Here is a 23282-nt window from a genome sequence, read left to right on the forward strand (position 1 = left end):
TATGAATTGGCTACATTACTCTGCTCTCCTCCCCACTGATAGCTGATGTGGGGTGAGCGTTCTGGCGCACTATGGCTGCCGTCGCATCATCCAGGTGGATGCTGCACATTGGTGGTGGTGGAGGGGAGTCCCCATTACCTGTAAAGCGCTTTGAGTGGAGTGTCCAGAAAAGCGCTATATAAGTGTAAGCAATTATTATTATTATTATTATTATTAAGAGTACTTACAGGAGTACCAAAAGCCTAGAGAAGCCAGTAAATACAGCATATGAAATCAACGTTCATTATATTAATTCTTTACCATGCTATCATTTTGTTAATAGAAGTGTTGTCACATGTAACTTCATATTATGGTATTGAAAGTAATGTGGCATAAGAACATGAAATGTAAATTATTTTTTTGCTTTGGCAAATCAGGACAAAATGTAGACTAGGAATCTCTTCAGTGAAAATAGCAAGTGCATTTCATAAATAGAATTTACATAGCAATGTTTGCAAGCATTTAAAAACATTTTCCATTCTAAATCATATTTAAAGGCATAAAGAGTGATCTGAATCAGTGAGGACTTAAAACTGGAGGCTTGTCTTGAAAAATAAAACATCGCAGATCATCAAGATCCTCACACAGGGTATTTAAACTGCAGGCATTAGTGGAAGAAAATTCACAAAAGAAAAGCGATCGATTTTAAAACATAATTCTCTTTTAATCCTTTTCAATTCAATTGAAAAGTGTCCTCTGCTAAATTCTGAAGCAAATCCAGTTTACGTTTGCTTTTATTTTTCAATGGGAAGACAGATCATTGGAAGATTATTGAGCACACCATTTTTGCTCAAGCAGATAAGCTTTATCAGGGAGCTTCACATTATTACATCTACAGATGTATTTTGTCAGAATACATTCAAAAGTCTTTGATTTCAATACTTAACATTACTGTCTATCTGAGTTTATACTTTATCAGTAATAGAAGTCCCATCTGTGTAAACAAAATATTTGGAAGAATGGGCAGATAGAATCAGAGTGAAGTTCAATATGCTGACATTTCAATGACACCATAGTGATCACAAGATTGTATTCTTCTATTTGCATTTCTTTTCAAAATTGAATTTTGGAAGCTAAGAGACTGACTTGGTTGCGGGGAAATAAACATGTTTTTTTTCAAATAAACTATGTAAAGAATGAATTCAGGTTGATCTACATTGAAGATTTTAGAGGGCTGATGTTTTAGGTTTAAAAAATAGTAGAAGACGGATCTTAACTGGTGTATACCTTCTCTAAATTTACCTAACTGTGGAATGTAAATAATAATGCATTTCAAAATGCATATTTTCATTGCTTACTGTAATTAATTATGTTACTGGTGGGCCAAATACAGATATACTATAAATTATATTAAGTATCATCCTTATAACCTTGACAGCAAGGTGGTAGAAATTAATCTTGTAGTAACCTTTGCTTCATATTTGTGACTGCAAATATTTTTTGGATATTTTTATTATCTCTGCAGTTCAAATTGCCTCCCTAATAATAAATATACCTAGTGAAGGCTTAGTAATAAAGGCATTGATTTAACTGTGTGTTTAACTATCCACTACGGAATGACAGAGCAGAAAATAAGCTTGTCAGATTGAGCAGCGCTTTCCATTTCTTTGTATAACACACTGAAAACTGCAACCTGAAGATTAGTACACAACCTCGTAGGAAATAAAAACAGAGTACATACAGTCCCATATTGGGACTGGGACACTGAAAAATATCAATAAAAAATGGACAACAGTGACATCTGTGGTGCTTCAGGAAATATTTTTTACTACGTACTGTATTAAAAGTGGGATTGAACATACCACATATCCGCAAATGTGTTATCCTCTTCCTGCATAATGACAAAAATAACAGATGACTGCACAATAGTAATACTGAAAAATATTCTACAAAACAAACATGTTTTCTGGAGTATTTCTTAAAGGCAAACGTGTCATTAGACCTAACATGACATCTCCTGGTGGTTTCTAGAAAGTATTTCTCCACTTTAGAGACCCATTTCCTAAACCTTCTGGTATTTGCTATAATATGATTAAATCAAGCAATTATTATTCTTACATAGTTTAAATTCACCAAGACCTTCTCCAATTTTAAACTGCATTGTAATGGGGGAAAGACAATTTCTTTGTTATCTGTGATCTATGTTTACCTTTGTCAGCTCTTGAACTGTTCCAAATTGACTGGTCTTCTTAGCCATGGATGTAAATGTATTCAACTGCTATTTCAAACATTTGTGATAATAAATGCACTGATCCATGAAGAATTGCATTTTCATCCAATTAGCACCGAATTCAAATATTTATTTTTTAGGAGGAAAATCATGTTTCATACCTTCTCTTGGATATGAGATGATTTTCAACTGGAACCTTTGGAAATTACCTGTGATATATGAAAGATTGTTTTTTTTTTCTCATTACATAAAATGGAGAACTCCATTTGGCTCATCTAATTCCTTTTCATCTGATCTGGTTATTTCTTGAAAGAAGTTAGGGACCAGGGATTCAGACAAGTCTTTGTGTAACAAAGTGCTTACTGTTCTCACTTATAAATACTTTTAATACTTAATAAATGCTTGAGTCTTGTCTGCTTACAATGTTCCCTGTTCAATAAGTAAAGTATTTTGGTCTGTCAGTGTAAGATGTTCCTTTAAGCCCAGGAATATACCTGGATGCTCTTTGTACTCCCAGAGCTGCATTATTAATTTTTTTGTAACATGGTGATCAACAAAATGTACGCAATTCTGCATGTATCTTTTTTATACCTTCTAACACTGTCAAGATGATGAAAGTGATAGGTCAACATCAATATCTAAGTCAATGTTTCCCATACTGTATTTGTTTGTGGTACCCACTTACAGTTCGCATTAAATATCACTTGTCAGGTGTTTAGATGGTTTTGAAATTTATCTTAGTCTCAGTGAATTTCTCTTGCAGCTTCTGCAGTGTTTGCTATTCCTCCTGTTTTGGTTCTGTGAACATTTACAACTATATCAGAATGTAGATTGATAGAAATCAATTAGAGTAGTGGTCCTAACTGATACCACTATGGTACTCCAATAATCACATCCCTCAATTTTGAGCATTCACCCCAATGTGTGCATTGCATTTCTGTAGCATTAACAAGTTCTCAATCCAAATACAGTACATGCATATTACAAAGACTATTAGTTTACTAATATGAGTTACTGTTCTAAACAAAAACATATTATAGCTCTTTACCTCTTCTCAGACCAAGGCAAATGTATGGTTTCTTCCTTAGTAATAGAATTTCAAGGTTAACATAAAGCTGGCAACATTTGGTTTAATGTTGTGACAGAATCACTTAGTGTGCAATAAAACAGTGAGTACAGCAAATGATAATGACGAACAGTCTTGTAAATGATCCTTACTATTGCTGCTCACCTGCAGTGTCACATCTGTTTTTGAAGGTCTACAACCACAAAACTCACGTTGGTCCAGCTATCGGTCAGACAAGTACGTTTCTTAATCAGCTTTAAAGTACAAAGAGCAAAATTTTTAACCCTATCTTAACTGAAAATAGCCCTACTAATCTTCACTTTATGACAGTCCCTGACTGATGGCAGAAACTAGGTAAACATGAAAGAAATTCAAGAGGTTTTTGTTGTGCAATCAATATCTGAAATCCAGCCTATTTTCAATTTTATGTTACGTTTTATTCTTTATTTAGATCTGTTAAGCCAGCTCGACAATTTAATAAAACTCTCCTCATTTGTAACAGATCTGCAAATTCCCCGTGCTTATTTTTTTGATAGTGTTTGGAATTAATTGAGTGTCGATTCAGATAGCAGTCTGCAAAGTCAAAAGGTTTGCGGCTACATTTCCTTGAGTGGACTGAAAGCAGTGCCAGTAGCTACGTCTGTGTCACCAAGCCGTTTGCTAATTGCTGCCTGACAGAAGAGGAACATCTTTGGTTTCTTATTCCTCTCTCTGTGACTGGTGCAGTGGCTCAGCTGTTCAATGAAAATGTGCACGACATTCTGCAACCCTTCTGCACAAAGTCTAACATTCTCCATTTTCCACACTACCTGCCCTCTGGTCTGTTTCTGCAGACATTTTTTTTAGATGCCAAGGATCTGCTCATGTAAAAAGAGAGAAAGGGCTTTTTGTTATTATTGCCCAAAGCTGAGCAGCCCACAGCCCACTGCCTTGCTCTATCAGGTAATCTGAGTCTGAATATTGATTGAAAGCACAGTTGATCGATTCAGCTTTTAAAAGTCTTTTATGTTAGTCTTCAGCCTGTAGGTATGATGTGACTTACAATTTCGTGAAAGAGAAAGGTTTAACGTAGTTTTTATTATATGTATTGTTGGTTCTAAAAAAACTCAAAATCTAAAAAGTATATCGAGTGTACTCAAAGCATTGGAGGGCAGTCTAACATTTCCATTTCTGATGCATGTAGACTTGATAGAAGTGAAAGCAGAAGAAGTTAAGAAAGCAAGCAGCTGGATTCGTGAAAATTCCACCTCGTGAGATTGATCAAGACCCACTGGGGATTTAGATGGTTGAAGTGCCAGTGGCCAAAGAGTGTTAAGCTGTTGCTGGGTTCTACAGGGTCATAAAGAAGAGGTACTGTACCATCTAAAACAGTACAAAAAGTTGCAAGAATGGATTGTAATGGTGTGAAGTGCAGGAAAGTGTAGTCTCTTGTTGTTACCACTAAGGCATGAGAGGGGAAGAACAAGTCAGTACAGAAAATGTAGTTGCTGCGAACTCCAAGCCCTTCTGATGCAAACAGTCAACTGAGGAAAGTTGATATCTTAACAACCATAAAAATTCCACTTTCTGGCAACATATCTGTGTCATTAGTCATGACCTGTCTAAGGTGTCTAAGAATGTTTAATAATTAAAAAAATCCTGAGTTGCTGTTTTTCTATTGACAAAACTAAGGGAACAGCATGACAGAGTATATGTCCGTAAATACCTGCTGACCTTGTTGTGAAGAGTATTAATTTAAATTAAAGGGCCTTTATTTTCCATGCTTTTGAAAATATAGTTCTTAAATTAAATTATTCATTTAATTCTGATTGTCATTTAACTAACAATATGCAGAAACATTTATATATGATGGCCTTTGACTTACAGATGTAGAGTAATTTTTTTTCTATGGTATATCTGCTTTTAACATTTGTCTGAACAGGCACACTATACTCAACAAACCTTTTTTATTTTGATTTCCTTAATTCTTCTTGTTGATTCCTCTTAGAAATATTTCACACTTTTTTCTCCCGTAATGCTTTATATAGGTCAGGTAGCAGTGCAATTAATTTTAAAAGGGGCTTTCAGGAAGAATTTGAATTTGGGTAGCCTCTGAATAGGAGGATAGCTTTTCATTTTAATTATGAGGCAAAACTTAAACTGCAGCTTTGGGTATTTTTTCTGATAAATAATTACAATTTTGTATAAGTATTTACACAGAAAATGTCCATACAAGGTATTTTTGCATATATCAGATAAGAGTCAAAAGCAAGATCAGTTTCCTTGCTCATTTTACATCTTGGGTTTAACAGCACACCTATGGAAGTTTCCAAATATGAACACCATGATGGCCAAAAAATAAAAATCTATTAAGATAATTTCTCCTGTAAGCTATCAATCAGTTTTAACTCTCATCAGTTCTTAATTATTATAGGCAAAAAATTATATTGCACAAATATGCCTAAGTTAGGACCAATGCATTACTGAAGAATGTATCCTAAAAAAATACAAATAAAATTAAATCATTTAACACAAAATCAAATAAATCTTCAGTAATTTCAAGATAATTAGTGAAAACAATGTGGTTCCAGAAAGGAATTAAGTAACAGGCATAATACTGAAGGTAGCTCCAACAGTAACCCAAAGGTTGACTTCTACTTCTTAAATGTTGAAAATACAGACATCAAGAATCTGTTCTGAACAATATTTTAAGCATTCGCTGCTGTATTTTGGATCTGTGAAGTCATGTTCTTCATTTCAAGAAGCAAATTTGGGGTCATTTATACGATGGCTTTCAAATATTTGTCAAAGAGTCTAAGTGACCCATAAATGAATCTTTCAGGATTAGGTATGATTGTTTTATTGCTTCCAGGCAGATAGTCATAAATTAGAATCACTGAGATTTCTTTTCAATAACAATCCCATACTTCTGCAAAAGAGATATGAGTTCTATCGATTAACTGCTTTGAAACTATTTATTATCAGCACAAAACATTGTCCTTCAGAGTTTAGAAGCAATGTCTTTATGTCTGTGGATTTCTAAAAATACAGTTTCTCATCAACATATTCCAGACTGGTGGGTTAATTGTTTATGGCCAATGAAAATACACAAGATTTTTCATTATATTCTGCTGCTGTAGTGTTACTGCTAATAACAACATAAAAATCAATTTGCCACTATCTGGGTTCGTTATCCTTTATTATAACAAAAATTAAAAACATCATGAGCTCTCTTTGTAATGCACTGCATTAATTCCTTTGAGCTAAAACAGACTATAACTATAAAAATCCCAACTTCAAAGTATTATGAACAAAGTAGATATATTACAAAGCAGTAGATTAGCCAACTTGCTAACTAATATTGAATTATATATTAACGACCATGTAATTACTATACAGGTCATTTTTCACAAGAAAGCATTTTAATACCTTACATGAAGTACCTTACACTTTGGTTCCTTCAATTTTTTCATTCCTTTTTAAAAATAATGCAGGACTTATTTTTGTCCTTATGTACATATGTATATTTGAAAACAGTTATTCTCTTGAACTGTATTTGTGATACTATGGATTATTTCTGCGTTCTAGTGTTTGAGAAAATCAAGAGCAGTGTCACAGGCAGAATCAAACCCTTCTGGTCATAAATGCCAAACATACAGTATGCATTAGAATTTATAAATTATAGTTATTGTTCCTATTGCTAACTTACATTGTTCAGGAGAAATGGGCTTCTGTGCTTGTATACTGAATTACTGCAATTGGCATTCAGTTGAATTGGAACACAATTGTGAATTGGAACACAGTGGAAGAGGTGTTAGTGGGGCCAGCAGGGGGTGCTCACCCTGTGGTCCATGTGGGTCCTAATGCCCCAGTATAGTGATGGGGACACTATACTGTAAACAGGCGCCGTCCTTCGGATGAGACGTAAAACCGAGGTCCTGACTCTCTGTGGTCATTAAAAATCCCAGGGCGCTTCTCGAAAAGAGTAGGGGTGTAACCCCGGTGTCCTGGCCAAATTTCCAATTGGCCCTTACCAATCATGGCCTCCTAATAATCCCCTTCTATGAATTGGCTACATTACTCTGCTCTCCTCCCCACTGATAGCTGATGTGTGGTGAGCGTTCTGGCGCACTATGGCTGCCGTCGCATCATCCAGGTGGATGCTGCACATTGGTGGTGGTGGAGGGGAGTCCCCATTACCTGTAAAGCGCTTTGAGTGGAGTGTCCAGAAAAGCGCTATATAAGTGTAAGCAATTATTATTATTATTATAAAAGAATTCAGAGATACATCCGAGCTCAGAATCTGGATAAATCCCCTTAATTTGATGAGACATCTTTAACAAAGTGATATAAAGGGGAAATAATGGAAGATTCGTTATTCCTATCTCCAGTAAATAAAAGCAAATTAGGAAAACACAAACACTGCTTATTTTATATATCTTACATTTACAGCTGTTATTACTGAAAATTATATTAAAACAATAAATGTTTGGTAATTGCTTGAAACCAGTATTGGCAAGACTCTTTGAAAAACTCCAAGGACTTTTCAGTCAGATGATGTTTTCATGACAGGTAGAATTTCAACTTAAATCTCTACCTGCTTATTTCCACTACCGTGTTTAAAAAATAATAATATACCAATTCCTGAAGTGTTAAAGAAACCACAAGAACAACCAAATGTTGAAAGTACAACCATACGTATAGCACTCAAAACAAACTTCTTTTAATTATTTGCTTTTATCCACCATTCTTTTTATCAACAAACGTGCTTCTCTGATACTCCCGTGCAGAGAATTGCCTTTTGGCAAAACAAACCCAGTGTATTAGGAAGCATGTAAACAGCTATGTCACTTGTCAAATATCTTTATTCTCCAAGGCTGTTGTTCTATCATGTCTGGATGGACCATGCTTGAAAATGCATTTCATTGTACTGCTTGCAGATGACAACTACAGATATTTTTGAATCTCACAATGAGTTATTTGACTCTAATTTGATATTTCTATGTCAGTCAAAACAGTGCGGCAGTGTGTTAAGATACTATTTTGATCACAGAAAGGACTTCTAATCTATACTGACCCGCAGCAACTGTGAACAACTGTAAATTTCAAAAAAATGTTTTTGAGGCATTAGATTAGATTTTTTTCATTCTCTATGGAAGCGTATACTGTGGAAAGATCATTACTTTTCTCTGTTCAACTTCTATTGTACTTCAATCGCATCATTACATGTGAAGCAAGTATCAAGTGTGATAGTGACACGTACTGTATTGAGAATAGGGAGAGAGGTAAGTTAGAGTAAAACACCTACAATCTATTTAAATATTTATGCGTTTAAAAAGACAAATAATGGTTTATAAAGGGTTACAAGGGTATATTTTTTAAAGGGAAAATACGTTTGCAAAAATGCTAATAAAATAAAGATAACAGAAAGAAACAAACAGAAATAAGATCAATAGTACATAGAACCTAAGACTGGAATATGCAAATGCATTGTATTGTGTGAAAGCTCATGTGTTTTGCCCTTTCCAGAGTTTTGAAAAATTGATCTCGCTTAAACCACCAGACTAGAACTTTGGGAAGGGAATAATATGAAAACCATCAGGCGTGAAAGAAATTTATGTAGCTGCCAAATCTTTTTTTCTTTAATTTGCTAAAGTGATTCGGCACCGGGGGACCTTAGACATTCAACTGAAAGCAATAAAGCATTTTTTATGTATTATTATTCGACGTGAATATTGTTTCCTCCGGTTTTGATTGATTTCAGACAAGTGCTTGTGTTAAATTACAACACAGCTATTGGTGTAATGTTAAATAGAAAATTGCTTCATGTACAAGTCTGTCATCAACGTTCCCAAAAAAATATTTGCTTTCTACCCTCTGCTTAAAAACAAAAATATTTTGAATCTTTCTGTGTATGGTGCTGTAGCCCCAGTTTGAGTCTAAGCTTTCCGTAGATTGTTTTTCAATGAAGGTTCGTGCGCTTTCTTTTTAATTTCAGACTCCCGTGGATGAAGATGTGGGGCCTGATGTAAGGAGCCAGATATCCCGAGTATCACGACGATTTATACCTGAAGTGTTGAATTTGGTCTATAGTCCTTCAGGTTTCAGAAAGTTGAACTAAACTTTCTATAATCCAGGTGAAATTATTGGTGTGTTTTAAAAGTGTATAAAATGTTAATATGATAATAAACATTCCTCACAAATCATCATCCTTCCTTTCCTTATTTTCTGTCCTTTCTTATTTTACTTACACACTGCAAATCAGTCATATAAAATTCAAATTAAATAGTAATCATAACTTAATAATGAATTTAATCATAAGAAATTACCTTAACTTCATTGTCCGAAATGACAGGCAGCATTTCCTAGTGTTATGGCAAATAACTAACTACCTGCGTTTCAATTAAAAAATACTTTTGTACTGTTTGAATTCATCCTGAATACTTCAGTGTGGTAATCTGGGTGTTACAACACACAATCCTATCAACAAAATCAAGCACCAAGCACAAAAACCTTGACTTTTAGAAATTTAATAAGAAAGCACATATACAGAGCTGTATATTCTAATTAATATTGTAATTAAGATAACAATATGTACAGTAAGCAGTCATCAGATTAAAATCTAACCCCATGCGTTGCTCAGAGATGCTAGTCTTTAAGTCCAGTGTGAAGTTCGACTAATGAATTTCCCTGATGATTAACTACCTGTCTACAAGATCACTGGAATGGAAAGACGGTGACCAGAAAAAAAACTCATATCACGAACAATACTCTGTGTAACAGGTCATTAATAAAGTGACCTACATTGCCCTTTGTAAGTATATGAGAAAAAAATGGGTTGGAAAAAAAACTGAAGTTTTCTGAAGTTTTAAAAGACTTGTGCTAGTGAAATACTATGAAATACACTTTATTGCACGAATTAAGGATAAATCCAACTGAGCATTTGAAATTGCATAAATGACTCAGATGAGAAAAAAAAAGAAAGTTCCTATTATCTAAATCATGAAACAAAACCATTTTTACATAAAGAATAGAACACACTTAGAGAACAAAAATGTTTTGCATAATACCAGTGAACATAAAGGTGCTTCAGTTGAAATTTATAATAGCATTTATTAGCATCTGGAAAAACAGTTAAACATACCTTGTCCTGTGATTTCTTTGAAGTCTTTTGATTGCCATCCACCCAATCTAAAAGACAAAAACAACTGATGATAACCAGAGTACCAAAAAAATCTGTATGCCTAAAAAAACTTAGTCATAGACCTAAAATGGTCCATGATACACACTAGAAAACGTAAAAACATAAAGATTTGTTTTTCTTTTTACTGTGCCTGCAGAGTTGACACCTTGCTCCTGGCAAGACCAGCCATATGCTCATTTGGAAACATCAGTGCCACCTACATTTAGGGAAGGTCAATTTCTGTTAGTGAACTAAATGCTGTTGAGACCACAAATGTTGAATTGATTGCTGATCACTTCCAGAACTGGTGAGATAAAATAATTGACTTTTGAACTTCACCAATTATCCAGGTTGATCTAAATCTCAGAAATGAGCTTCAATGAAAGACTGTAACCTTTAAGATGGAAATGAACAATCTTGGAAAAAAGTGTGGGATGAATGGTTCATCCTAATAGCACCACTTAATGTACAGTATGCATTAAGTTGCTTTTGTTGGCTTCACTTATTAATCAAGGGAGTGTCTGTATTGAATTAAAATAAAGTTCAGTTTGCCAATATGGTTCATTATAAGCTAGATTTTATTACAGATTATATGCTTTATGCTTCTCACACAAACTTATTATGCTGCTGAGAGATGATGATCTTTTGAAGCACATTAGACTAATGTTCCTGAAGATCAGCGTAATGTAAGATTCATTGAATTGCTTGGACTTGGAAAGGTCACTAAATGATTCCTTCTGATAATGGATTTAGTAAGAAGAAAAACATAATGAATGGGTTACGATAATGGATTTGACCTTGGGAATCATTAACTGATTTCGGAACCATTAGCAGCAAGATTATAACTTTCAGGATCCAGTATGGATAAAGAAGAAAGATTTTTTTGAACTGCCACAGTAGTAGCTGGCTCAGTGTATGACAAGTCTGTTGTAATGCAATATATTTTTATTGTTTTATTACATTAGAAGGTGAAGTGGAGTCTTTTTTTATCTGTCCGCTGTCTAAAATGGAAATAGTTTCAAGTATATATTGATTCTATGGAGACACTGTATGCAAAAAAAAAAAAACAATACATAACCTATCAAATGGTAAATGGATAGAACATAATGAAATTTGAATAGGTATGATTTAAAAAATCCAGATAGTTACTTTACTAAACAGGATTACTTCAGATTTTACAACTGGCTATGACTTTCAGGGTGCAAATCATGAATCTGTTTTTATGAGTCTCTTTTCAAACAAAACATGCTATTTTTTTTTTTAATGGACCAACTAGCCCTTAAAAACTGAATGCAAGGACAAGATCATGTTTTCTGTATTTTTCAGTTCTTTACATTGTTTGCTTTCTTCAGAGTGATAAATGTAGTATGAATGTCAAATGTGTTTTGGCCTTAGCTCTGCTGGGTTTTGTTTACAAGGCTTAAAATACAAATTGGTCACAGAGCCTGCTGTGCAATACTGTAACTGATACTCAGTAACAGATTACATTAAGATGACTTTTACTCATATTCAATTGGGTAATTTGAGCAGACGTGTGTAATTTGTGATATTATGACTGTAATAGTTTTGAAGAGCCTTGGAAGCAAGAAAAAGAGAGAAAGAGATTTCCTTTTTAATTGAAGGCAGCCATCTGAGGCATGAAAGACTATACCAGACAAACAATGAGCATACACGATGTAGCAAGAAACAAAGTCACATTATAGTGCTAATATGATAATTAAGCTGCAAAACTGAAAGTTAACAGAGCATATTCAAAGAACAGTCTTGGCAACAAAACCACACTTTGCAGCATATAGATTTGTTATGAAACTCATAGTAATAGGGTGACCATACGACTTGTATATTAAACAGAACACATTGAGATTTGAGTACAGGATTAAAAAATGTCTCTTAATCAGTATGATTATGGTATGATCAGAGCCTTTAAGTTGAAGATTACAAGTAAGCTAAAATGATTTATAAACCTAAAGAGTTATTTCTTAATTAAAACACAAAAGAATAATAAGCAGACTAATTTCATAAAGTATAATTTTATTGCATACTCTGAAGTTTACTACTGGTATTTTTTTTAACACTAATATAATAAAGTGGCTAGATTTAATAAACAATAGTGTTTCCAACTTCTTCTCTGATCTCAATAGGCATCAAGAAACCAAATAAAGTCTGGTATATGAAATTCTGGGATGAGAAAACCTGGCTGCTACTGTGGACTAGTAGTAGCACTCTTCTCTCTGGTCCAGAATTTCTAAAACCAATGTATCAGTCTGGTGACCAGGGACTCTGTACTGTGGGAGAAGCTTTCTTGCAAAAAAGACCTTAAACTCATGTACTGACTACTTGCTTGTTAAAGATCCCGTGACACTGTTCATAAGTTTAAATAAAACACCCATACACCTCCAGACTGTATTCCACTTGTGAACACCTCTAGTCCATGAGAGACTAACCTTATTGTTCTGGAAAAATAATAATCCAAGACTTTCTGAATTTAGTGGTTTAATTAGAACAATACAAATTAACCAGACCACACCAGAAATTAATTAATCAAAACATGTTCTTGAATTAGTTAATCTGTTCAAAAAATATTTAAATTTATTTTTTCTCTTATCACCACTGATGAATATTCATTTTCCTATCTATTATAAGTGCAGTATAAAAATACTGCAGCACCTTTTATTGCTTTTTAAGTTTTTAATCCCAGGAGTTAAATCACACTATGTAAGATCTCCCTGGTGATCTAGCAGTCCTTACTTTTCAGGCTTCTTCATTTCTGGTATTTGCCAGATATTTTTTTAAAAATCAATGTCATGAAACATTGGTTATCAGTTTGGGGCCTGTGATATGAAGTATATTGCAAAGCACCTTGGTGTGTAATTAAGTCTTTGTTTCACTCTCCATCTTTGAAGGTTTGCCTCTCTCACAAACGCTGTTGCTCTATGAGCTGATTAAACTTGTTTTAGAAATTAATTATGCCTGCTGTCCTAATGAACTTTTATCAATGTCTCACTCATACTCAGAGTTACAAAATGTCTTCTGCTAATGAAATATGATAATGAGGACGTGTTCCACAATAGCAAGGAAATTAATAAAGTAAGTTCTGCTTTTAAACAAATTATTACACAGTACTTTGTATACAAGCAGTAGAAGATATTCTGCTGTTTACTTCAGGGTGCTTCTACTGGAATATCAGCATCGCCTGCTGGCTGGATACAATAAATGCAGAAAAAGAATTAGGTCTATTATGGCAGCAAGTACTGTAGCAATTTCTTGTTTTTTTTGTTGCTGGAAAAATAGTTTGGAGGTGTTTTACTGCGATCACAGAATCTCTATGTAGCACACGTAATAATCACCTTAATGTATTCTGTCTAGAATCCCTAATTCACAAAGGATACAGATGGTCCTCTGCTGGAAACACTTCTGCTGCTGCTGTCTTTGAAAGATAACTGCAGTACAGAAATGCTTATATTTTTTTCCCTCTTCATGCAGGGAATGTGAAGTGAAATAAACAAACAAAGTCACAAACTAATTAATATAAGTTTTTCTGCGTATCTTTTAAATGAGGATGTTTCCGTTCCTGTAGTAGAATTATTGTTTTTTATTTCGGTTCTAAAGTGACACAAGATCTTATTTCAGCTCAGCTCAGTGTAAGCACAGCAGCTACATCTGAAAAGTGACTTAGTTGTTTTCAAATGATCAAACAAAAATTAGATTACAGTTTGCTGGCATTTTTTTTAAGGATAAGCAATTCACCATTTTGTGTCCTCTGACCATTATGTTCAAGCCACCTAAGCCAATTTCATTATTGAAAGTGTCATCATTAGTGTCATGAAGCACAGCCTGATTCAACCAATATCATAACTTGGTGCCACTAGTGAAAACATATTGCACAGCACTTTTCATTAGTGTTGTAGCGGCAAAGCTTATTAATAATACAGGAATTAAGTTTGCTGCTTCCTTGCCAGTCCCTCTCTCCCTCATCTCAATGGATCCGGACACAGAGAGGCCATTCCTTGTGGTTCAGATTTAAGGTGTTTTTCAATCTGATAGAGTTTCCTGATAAGAAATAACTCCCAAGGCTAATATTCTCCAGCCACCCTAATAAATAGTCATCCCTGGTGCCTTACTGTCTGGGAGATTCCAATGGAAAGTCTCATCCCAGGTTGTTTACAACCTAAATGTCAGAGAGCATTGTTCTCCTCCACCTTGATCAGCCAATCAGGAACTGGTACGGCAGGGTAACCACACGTGGGTCTCTAATGCCCGCGAAACTTTCAACCAATGAACAACCGTAGTTCCTCCAGATAAAAGAGGCAGCACAGGGCCAAGCAGATACCCCTCCAGGACAATCACGTGACGGCCAGTGTGTCCGAGTGCCAGGACTTTACTTTGTTCTAAGAGTCGAGAACGGAGGTTGCCTGCGTGTAACCTAAGGATCCGCCCGAGGTTAGCCCAGCAGCAAGCCTTGTGAACCACCGGTACGAGTGAACTACAGTTGGAACTGTCGACAGCCAAATCTCAGTATTCAGGACTAGCGCTACATTGGGAACGAACTGGTCTTTCCGTCTAAAGAGTGTGACTTGCTTGGACCTGCAGTCAATTTTCATGAGCACAAGCTCTTGTAAGTTCAGCCAAGACTAACTAGCCGGTCTTCAGGGAGCCCACTGACAGCGCGCCGCAGAAGCAATCTCTCTCTCCTTCTCCCCCACCTCACACCGAACCAGGACTGCTTGGCACCGGGCCAGAGAGCGCAGATTGGACCGACAGCAGCCTGTCACTGTTCCCTTGTGTCCGCGGAAGATCTGAATCCACACAGATAGGATGAGTATTCAACATTCTGCATTACAGCTCAAGAATTCAATTGTTACCTCAACCCCAGTTGATATCAATTTAATTCCTATGAGTGACGTACTTGCTTTTGAGTATCTAGTGTAGAAGTTGTAATCAAAATTTATTAACGAAACAGTATAAATGAATGGTATACTGAATGTATGTCTCTCTTGGTATTTGTAACTCTTCATGATTGAATATACTGAATACCTTTTGTATTCTGCTAACCCTCACCATAAGATTTGTTATTTTTATATGCACATTTTATATATTAATAAATGTATTCTCGTGTATAAGTATCCGTGTGTGTGCGTTGCTGAGTTGTTCCGCAAGGTCAGTTTTCTAATAGCCATCAAAGAATCATTTTGTCACTTACTGCTACAATTAATAATTGTCCCAGTAAATGCACAAACCCCTGCAGTGTTCATCAATGTCTGTGCAGTTGTAATGGTAAATTGACTGGGTGAGGCAACTTTAGCTTTGTCAAAGTTGGGAAACAATATCTTAGTACTCTTCATACTTCATGATGGTCACGGTGAGATTTATTTATATTATTGTGCTGTGCCTATCAAAAAGAAAGGGACAATACTGTGAAAATGAGTCAAATCCAATTTACAAGTTTAAATGTAACTTTTCTGGACAATGAGGCAATCACATCCATTTTCATGTTGGAGTGAGCTATAAATACTCACAGGGGAGCCTATAAATACTGATAAGGAAGTACTTCAAAGAAATATAGATTCAGGTGCTATTTTATTTTTCATAATGTCCTTTTCTGCTAATGATTTTTTCTTAGCTGGTTGTTATCAATAGACATCAATTGCATTAAAATAATTTAATTTATTATTTAAGCCTTGCAATGTCTCCACATTGCTGTCATTCTCTTCTAATTTTTTCAAAATTATATAGATATGCAAGTTTATTTGCCTTTGCAGAGTTTAGATGCTGATATTGTGATTGCCAGTGAAAATATTCTCTTAGTTCTTATATCCTTATTGGGAAAGTAACACTGAAAGTATCACTGTGAAGATACTTCTTGAGCTTTCACAATAGCTTCACCTTGTCAGTCAGAAGAACAGCTATGCTATATCCCACAGTGCAGTAAGTGGAAAAACGCTCTTTCAAATAGTTCACTATAGATTTCAAGAATTCAGTAAGTCCCTTATATACAGTGAATCTACTTCTACTAGTGCTGTCTCTCAGGACATTTACGTTCTTGTGCAGCAGTCTGCTGTGAATTACAGATTACATTTTCATAAATTAAAATAAAATTAAACCACTTTAGGATGAGAAAATTGCTCACGTCATGAAAAATATAATTATGTGGAATGAACATTTTTTCAATGTGTAACATTCAGCTTGTCTGGGTACAGTCACCTGTTTCTTAGAGCTGTTGAAGCTTTCAATGAGCAAAATATCCCATAGGAAACAACACACAGGAAAACCTCATTACAGTACAGCACATTGTAATTAAAAGTTTGCCTGAAAAAAAACTCATGTTAGACAATCTTTTCTATTTTCCCTACAAGCTAGAAAAAAAAAACAATAACATTTACAAGAATGTCATAATCTGCTGCAAATAGTTAATTCTATGAATATTTTGCCAGAAAAGTAAGAATTAAAAAATATATATCTAAGTCACTTTCTAAGGAAGATTTGATGTGAAACTAAATGAACTCAGACACAAGCGCGACATATCTTGACCATAGTTTCTCCATTTAAAAAAAATGCAAACTGATCTGTGTAAAAATCCAATGCTTCAAGAGATCAATAAAATCCAAACCCTGAAGCCACACTAGGGATGGGCCTGCTGGTGTCTGTTTGCATAAGTGTTCAAGTTTTAGTCTCAGTGATCAATGATCTCTGCGAACAGAGAAAGGCCCAGACTGCAAACCAACCCTGATAGTCTTAACAGCTGGGAAGAGTTCAGCAACACGCTGTCAGGATCATTAGACCACCTGAGTCTTGAGAAATAGCACCCTGAAATACCCCTGGACTTCCCATCTTCACTGATCGATGACTTTCACAGTGCCAAAAACTCTTACACAAATGCCATTCTCTAAGCTATCAGTTAAACCATCAATCTCAGCTTCAACAGCACTAGTTTCACATTCTGTGCCCATTGATTCTTCTTTCTCATCTTCAGTTCCTATTTTCAAGTGTGTCTTTCAACAGAGCAAATTATTATGATTTGGAAGAACTCCAAATACTGTACATATACAAGACATACATGGCAGCAGTAGTCAGCAACTGTGACTTGAGTAAGGCTTAAGGGTTCAGCAGATATCCATCTCCCGGCCTTTCACTGGTGTGCCGCTATTTCAAAGAATGACATTACTTACTCATTGAGCACAGTCAGATAAAGGCAAAAGAAAAGTAATCTACAGTATATGCATACATATATTTAATCTCAGAAAAAATGTTTCCAAAGAAAAAGTGCAGTTAATTAAAATTCCAGATGGGACACCTTTACACATCAAGTGGATCTGGAAATGCCCATTGTCATTTCTAAATAAGCACAATTGTAAATGAAAAGTTAATCTAAAATTCCTTTAGAGTTAAAGAGGAATTTGTGTGCATATGTGTACTGTACTAAAAACAATATAATATCAGCTCACAATCTTTAATAATGGTTAAACGTTATTTTCGGTAAGAGTATTTGTTGAAGTATACAGTAACTCGGGCTTAATTCAAATTGCTTCAGCTGGGACAGAACACATGTAATGCAATCTTTAATTAAAACTTGCCAAATTACCCAGTGTTATTTTGTACAGCCAATCTGCCAGCGATTAAAGAGAATGGCTCCATGGTGCCTGAACATGCCCACGCCATGTTAATACTGCACCTGTGCCGCTGAGGTTGTCGTGAAAAACATTATGAGAAAAGAAAAAAAGTGCAGATGCTAATGGCATTACCAGTGATTCCAAATTCAGTAATATTAATTCAGGTTGAAGCAATGAGTTCAATCTGTGAGCGTTCTAATGTGCTGTGTATCAGAAAGAATTTAATAACATCTGACAAGATCATTCTGAAGTACCAGCTGGTTCATTACTGGAAATATTACTTAAGCATCAATTTGATAGAAATAAGTCCTTCTACCTGCTGTTAGTGTAGCTATTGATTACTACAGAGACCATCCAAATAACTAACAGGATGGAAGTTTACATACTGATATGAGTTTTTTATTCTCACACACACTGCATGACACATTTTGATCTACTTGAGGTGAATTGTACTGTAGGTAGCTGCATCAGCATGCGTAGGCTGCAAAGGTACAAGTAAAGGTTTATTCCAAGCGGAAAAGAGAAGAAAAGAAACCCAATGTTTTCTACACTTGAAAAAGGCTCCACAGCCAAAACGAAGAAGTTTCTTTTCTTCTCTTTTCAGCATGGAATAAACTTTTACTTGTTCTTTTACATGAGGTGAAGACACAACATATGGACCGAACCCACGCTTTTCCTTTCCTTTAAGACTCAGTCTGTCTCAAAACAGGCCTGAGAAAGGCTGACCATAGTTTTAGGAAGATTAAGCACTTCAGTCAAAGATAGAAGAGAATCAGAAAGGTAAGCCAAAGGACTTAAAGGAAATGGGGACGAACATGGTCTTTTGCTCCTTAAATTCACAGATAACCTCGAGATGGACCGTTTTCCATTCTCATCTCTTACAGGCTCATCACAGTTGTCAGGCTGGAGGTAATCCAGGATGATCAACATGTTGACAAAGTCAACATGTTTAAAAATGAAAGCTGTGAATATTGAACCTCCTAAAAGTAATTTTATTGATAATATATAATTCTGTAGCTTTACCGGGAGTTTGAGTTGATCAGATCTCGGAACATAGGCCTGGTCAGTACTGCAATGGAAAATCAGCAAAAAAATGTTTTTTCACTGTTGTTGGTTGACGTGTAGGAGGTCTTCTTCCCCTTGGTGCAGATTTTCCAAACCAGTTCCTTAATTTAGTGATAGCATACTTTGTGCTATAGAAGAAATCACCCTTCAGATTAGACATTAAACAGAGGTCTCGACTGCTTAATCATGCAAGATCCCTTGACACTGTTTGTAGGAGGAGGGGTATGCTGGCTAAATGACACAGTCTGACCTAGATAAAATTAGTCTTAATTCAACTGGAGAGGTAATTCTCACATATTTAGCTAATCAGCTGTATAATGGGCTCTTGGAGCATAATAGCTGTCATGTGACACCCAACAAAAAGTTTTTTAAAACAAAAAGTTGTTGTACAAGAAACCAATTGAATTGATTTGCATGCTCTACAGTATATGCAAAATTACTCCATTGTCATTTACAACATTTTGTAAATTTACTAGCCAGTAAACGTGGAAAATATCTGTGTGGGATACTGAAATCATTGATCAGTTTCTGTAATTGTTGGAATTAATGACAACTTTTTAAACACCATTTTGCAGTCTAAAGGGAAGGAAAAGCAAAAACAAATTAAAAATCTCCCTTCATCTCTCCGAGGTCCTCTCATCCTACCTCCAGATGAACCAGCCAGATGTACACAGCTTGTCTGCTACCTTGCTGCTTCAATAACTCTCATTACAGTAATTGTTGCTTAATCTTACTATAATCTGTTGCTTAGAGGAAACAGTTTTCCTTTCTATAATACCATCACAGACTCCCCACAGTCCCTTTTTCATTTTTATTTATATATTTACCCAAGACTGAATTAGGAGCTTTCCCAGCTGGCCAGTTTCCATGACGTAAAGCCACCTGACCAGAGAAAGGATAGGTGGGCTGGTCAGGGGACTGATCCATTGCAGGACGCAAATGAACATTTCTCCCTTTGTGTGATCTTATTACATTTTGCATGTTGACAACAGCCATCCACATCTGCAGCATAGGCAACCATGCATTTACACAGACATTACGTAAATTATACCAATGGCTCAAGCTGATGAATAGCTACCTACAACTGGAGCTAAGCAATGACTGCCTCAGAATGAATTACATGTCGAGGGCTCGAGAGAGAGGTGGGATGGCCAACAACTGAGTGATGGTTCATGCTGAAGAATTCTCTTCCTCACTTTTCCTCTGTTGTTACAGATCAAGAGTTTTAATATAGTTATTCTAGCTGAGCATTGACTTGCTGGCCAGAACTGTTGTTCAGTGCACAACTGAAAATTGACATGATAAAAAAGGGATTCCTATATCCTACAGTATATAGTCCTATATTAGGGGAGTCTGGTAGCCTTTCCAAAATTTTAATATTGAGGTTTATTGCTGTGACTATATAGCTATAATTTCTTTATCTGGATAAACAAACATGATTTCCTATATCTGTGTTAAATATTCTCCTAAATTTAGCATTATGGTTTTTTATTTTTTTATGCAGGTGACCTTTAGTGTATTTCTAAATGGCTAAACCATTTTAATACGTGATGCTTGACTCACTCTCTCACTCAGCTCCTTAGTACTATGCTCCTGTTAATAACTGCATCTGGAGCCGGAGGTTATGAGGTAACAGTCATTGGTTGCAATTACTCTAGTTGTTTTATATTTTGGTTTTTCCAAGCTTGAAGAAGCCAACAAAATTGGTTTTGAAAAATACAGCACAAAGCAAATCAGTTTACAGTAAGGAATGTAGGTTATTTTAAAATTACATTAAATTGGATAAATCAGTTCAATTTAAAAAAAAAACTAAAACTGCACTTCTAAAGAATAGCTAGAAGAAAATTTGAAAATCTAGCTGGAGGTACTAATTTATCTTTTACTGAACAATGCCTGACTCACCGAGAGGTGGCACAAATCTTCACAAAAAGGTCATTTATAATAGGCATGTAATGTGCTTTACAGAACTTATGGCACCTTAAAATATGTCAGATGACATTTAATAGAGACATGTAGAGACATGTAGAGACTATTGCACACAGGCTGCAAAAAACAAACTATAAACACAAAATGGAAATCTGATTTTGAAGAGGCTACTTTTGAAAAGGATGTAGGTGTTTATGTTGATACATCATTTACATATTCTAGCCATTGTGGGAAATCAATTAAATAAGCAAATACATTGTTAGGATGTACACTATAGTTAAAAGTACATAATGGAAATCAGGGGATGTCAAGTTAAAATTGTATAATTCACTACTAAGGTCTCATCTAGAATATTGTATACATTTCTTGTCATCACTTTACAAAAACAGTATTGCTGGTCTGGAAAGTCCAGAGAAGAGCAAACAGATACATTATGTGATGTGCCTTAATGGAATCTCCTACACTGACAGGCTAAAGGAACTGAACCTTTTTAGTGCTAAATAGAGAAGACCTGAACCAATTATCCAAAATCCGCAAAGGCATTGACAAAATCAGACCCTTTGAATTAACAATGAAACAAACCAGAAGACACAGGTAGAAATGAGGAGGTAATGCATTTAAAACCAAGAATTGGAGACAGCTTAAGCAAAGTGTTGTGGGAACATGGTACAACCTACCCAGCTCTGGGGGTCTTGAGATGTTACCCGAGTAAATGGTAACATCTCAGTTCTTAGGCTTGAAGCTGTAAAACCAAGTTAGTTAACAAAATGGAATTTCATATTTGGTTGTTCTTGTGTTTATTTTTTCAAGAATTCTGAATAACAAATCAGCCTTGAAATATGTTCATTATTCAGATCTACAGATTCAAATTTGGCTTTTTAAGATAAAAACGAATATGTACAAGTGCAGGAATTAACACAAATGAATAAAATTACTATATCTGTGGTGTTCTACAATAGATTCAATCAACCACGTTCGAGTTCCAATTTTCTGACACACTCATGCATGAAACATTTTGATGTAATGGCTACTGAATGCAACCATTTAGGAGACTTTTGTGTATTGTAGAGGGTCAAGAAGACATCCTTGAACATAACAAGCAATTCGCTTGCACATAAAATCCCCAACTACAGAAAGCTTTAATCACAATGCTAACATCCACTTGTGCAGCCACATCTATACCAGTTAATATGCTTGTTCTTTTCATAAGAGGCTCAGTTATAATTATTGCTTTGTCCATGAGTTTAAAGGGCTGTATTCCAATTGCAGTTTCATGGATGATTTCTGTAAAGGTTATGCATGAAAAATGTGTTTTTTTTAACTTGCTTGCCATAGAAAACTGGCATCATGAAGTTATGAAACATATTACTGTATGTATTTCTGTCAAACTCTTGACTTCACTGCTTTGGGATGGATGATCTTTTCGTATACTGTAATTTATTAAACTACTCCAGTACATAAACATAAATTGTAGATATTTAAGTCACTGTCTCTTGATTTGTTGGCTTTTTTGGTGGTCACTTACATTCTATCTCTCAGCTTTCCAGCAAAAAGCAAATGCAGGCTTGCGGTGATGCTACTGAGAGATACAATGATCCTTAAATCAGAGATAACCTTCCTGTTTGATCATGCAGAGCTTGTGACGCGTGTAAAGATGAGTAGGTCTGCAGCTGAGAGCAATGTGCCCCTTATTGTCCTGATCAGTACAGGAGTATCTGCCGGATAGCTACATTTTAAAAGAAAACCAATTGTCAATTCCACACTGAATGGATATACAATACAATGGAGTGTGGTATTGTACTGTATAGATACACATTTTGTGCAATTATAGACAGCTATGTCATAATTATTGCATAAAAGCATTTCTAATAGCTTTTTAGCTAAAATGAATGCACACTGTTTTATTAAAGCAAACAACAATATTAGACATAGAAAAAATATTGTTGTTTTTTTTTGCTGTTTTTGTTTTGTACTTTGTTTTTCCCCACCTGAGTTGCAACTCATTGGACTCATAGCAACTCCAGAGTACAGCACATTTGTTTTATGATTTTAATTATGTTTTGCACAGCCTATTTCCTAATGTGTTCTAAAGTTTTTTTTTTCCTCTGAATTTTATCGCACTAGCGAAATGCCAAACGTGGCATTTTTAAAGCCTCCAGCCATCCTGTAATCATAGCGAGCCACATTTCAAGCATCATAGCTGTTGGAGGACAGATTGCTCATTATTATTTTCTTCTTCACAATTTC

The 23282-nt window shown here is 35.3% G+C and overlaps 2 long non-coding RNA genes across 2 annotated transcripts in view; one reads left to right on the top strand and one right to left on the bottom strand.

Annotated features, from left to right (window-relative positions):
- The window catches only part of LOC148658080 (uncharacterized), a 43863-nt gene extending 34437 nt beyond the window's left edge, over positions 1–9426 (top strand). The window contains exon 3 of the long non-coding RNA XR_015940541.1: positions 9253–9426. This is a non-coding gene — a long non-coding RNA (uncharacterized LOC148658080). The remainder of the gene's footprint in view (positions 1–9252) is intronic.
- LOC148658079 (uncharacterized) overlaps positions 1–23282 on the bottom strand; it is a 117097-nt gene that overhangs the window by 75403 nt on the left and 18412 nt on the right. Inside the window, exon 2 of the long non-coding RNA XR_015940543.1 lies at positions 10399–10445. This is a non-coding gene — a long non-coding RNA (uncharacterized LOC148658079). The remainder of the gene's footprint in view (positions 1–10398; positions 10446–23282) is intronic.

Source organism: Lepisosteus platostomus, chromosome 7 (genome assembly GCF_059453375.1).
Source record: "Lepisosteus platostomus isolate fLepPlt1 chromosome 7, fLepPlt1.hap1, whole genome shotgun sequence".
NCBI lineage: Eukaryota > Metazoa > Chordata > Actinopteri > Semionotiformes > Lepisosteidae > Lepisosteus > Lepisosteus platostomus.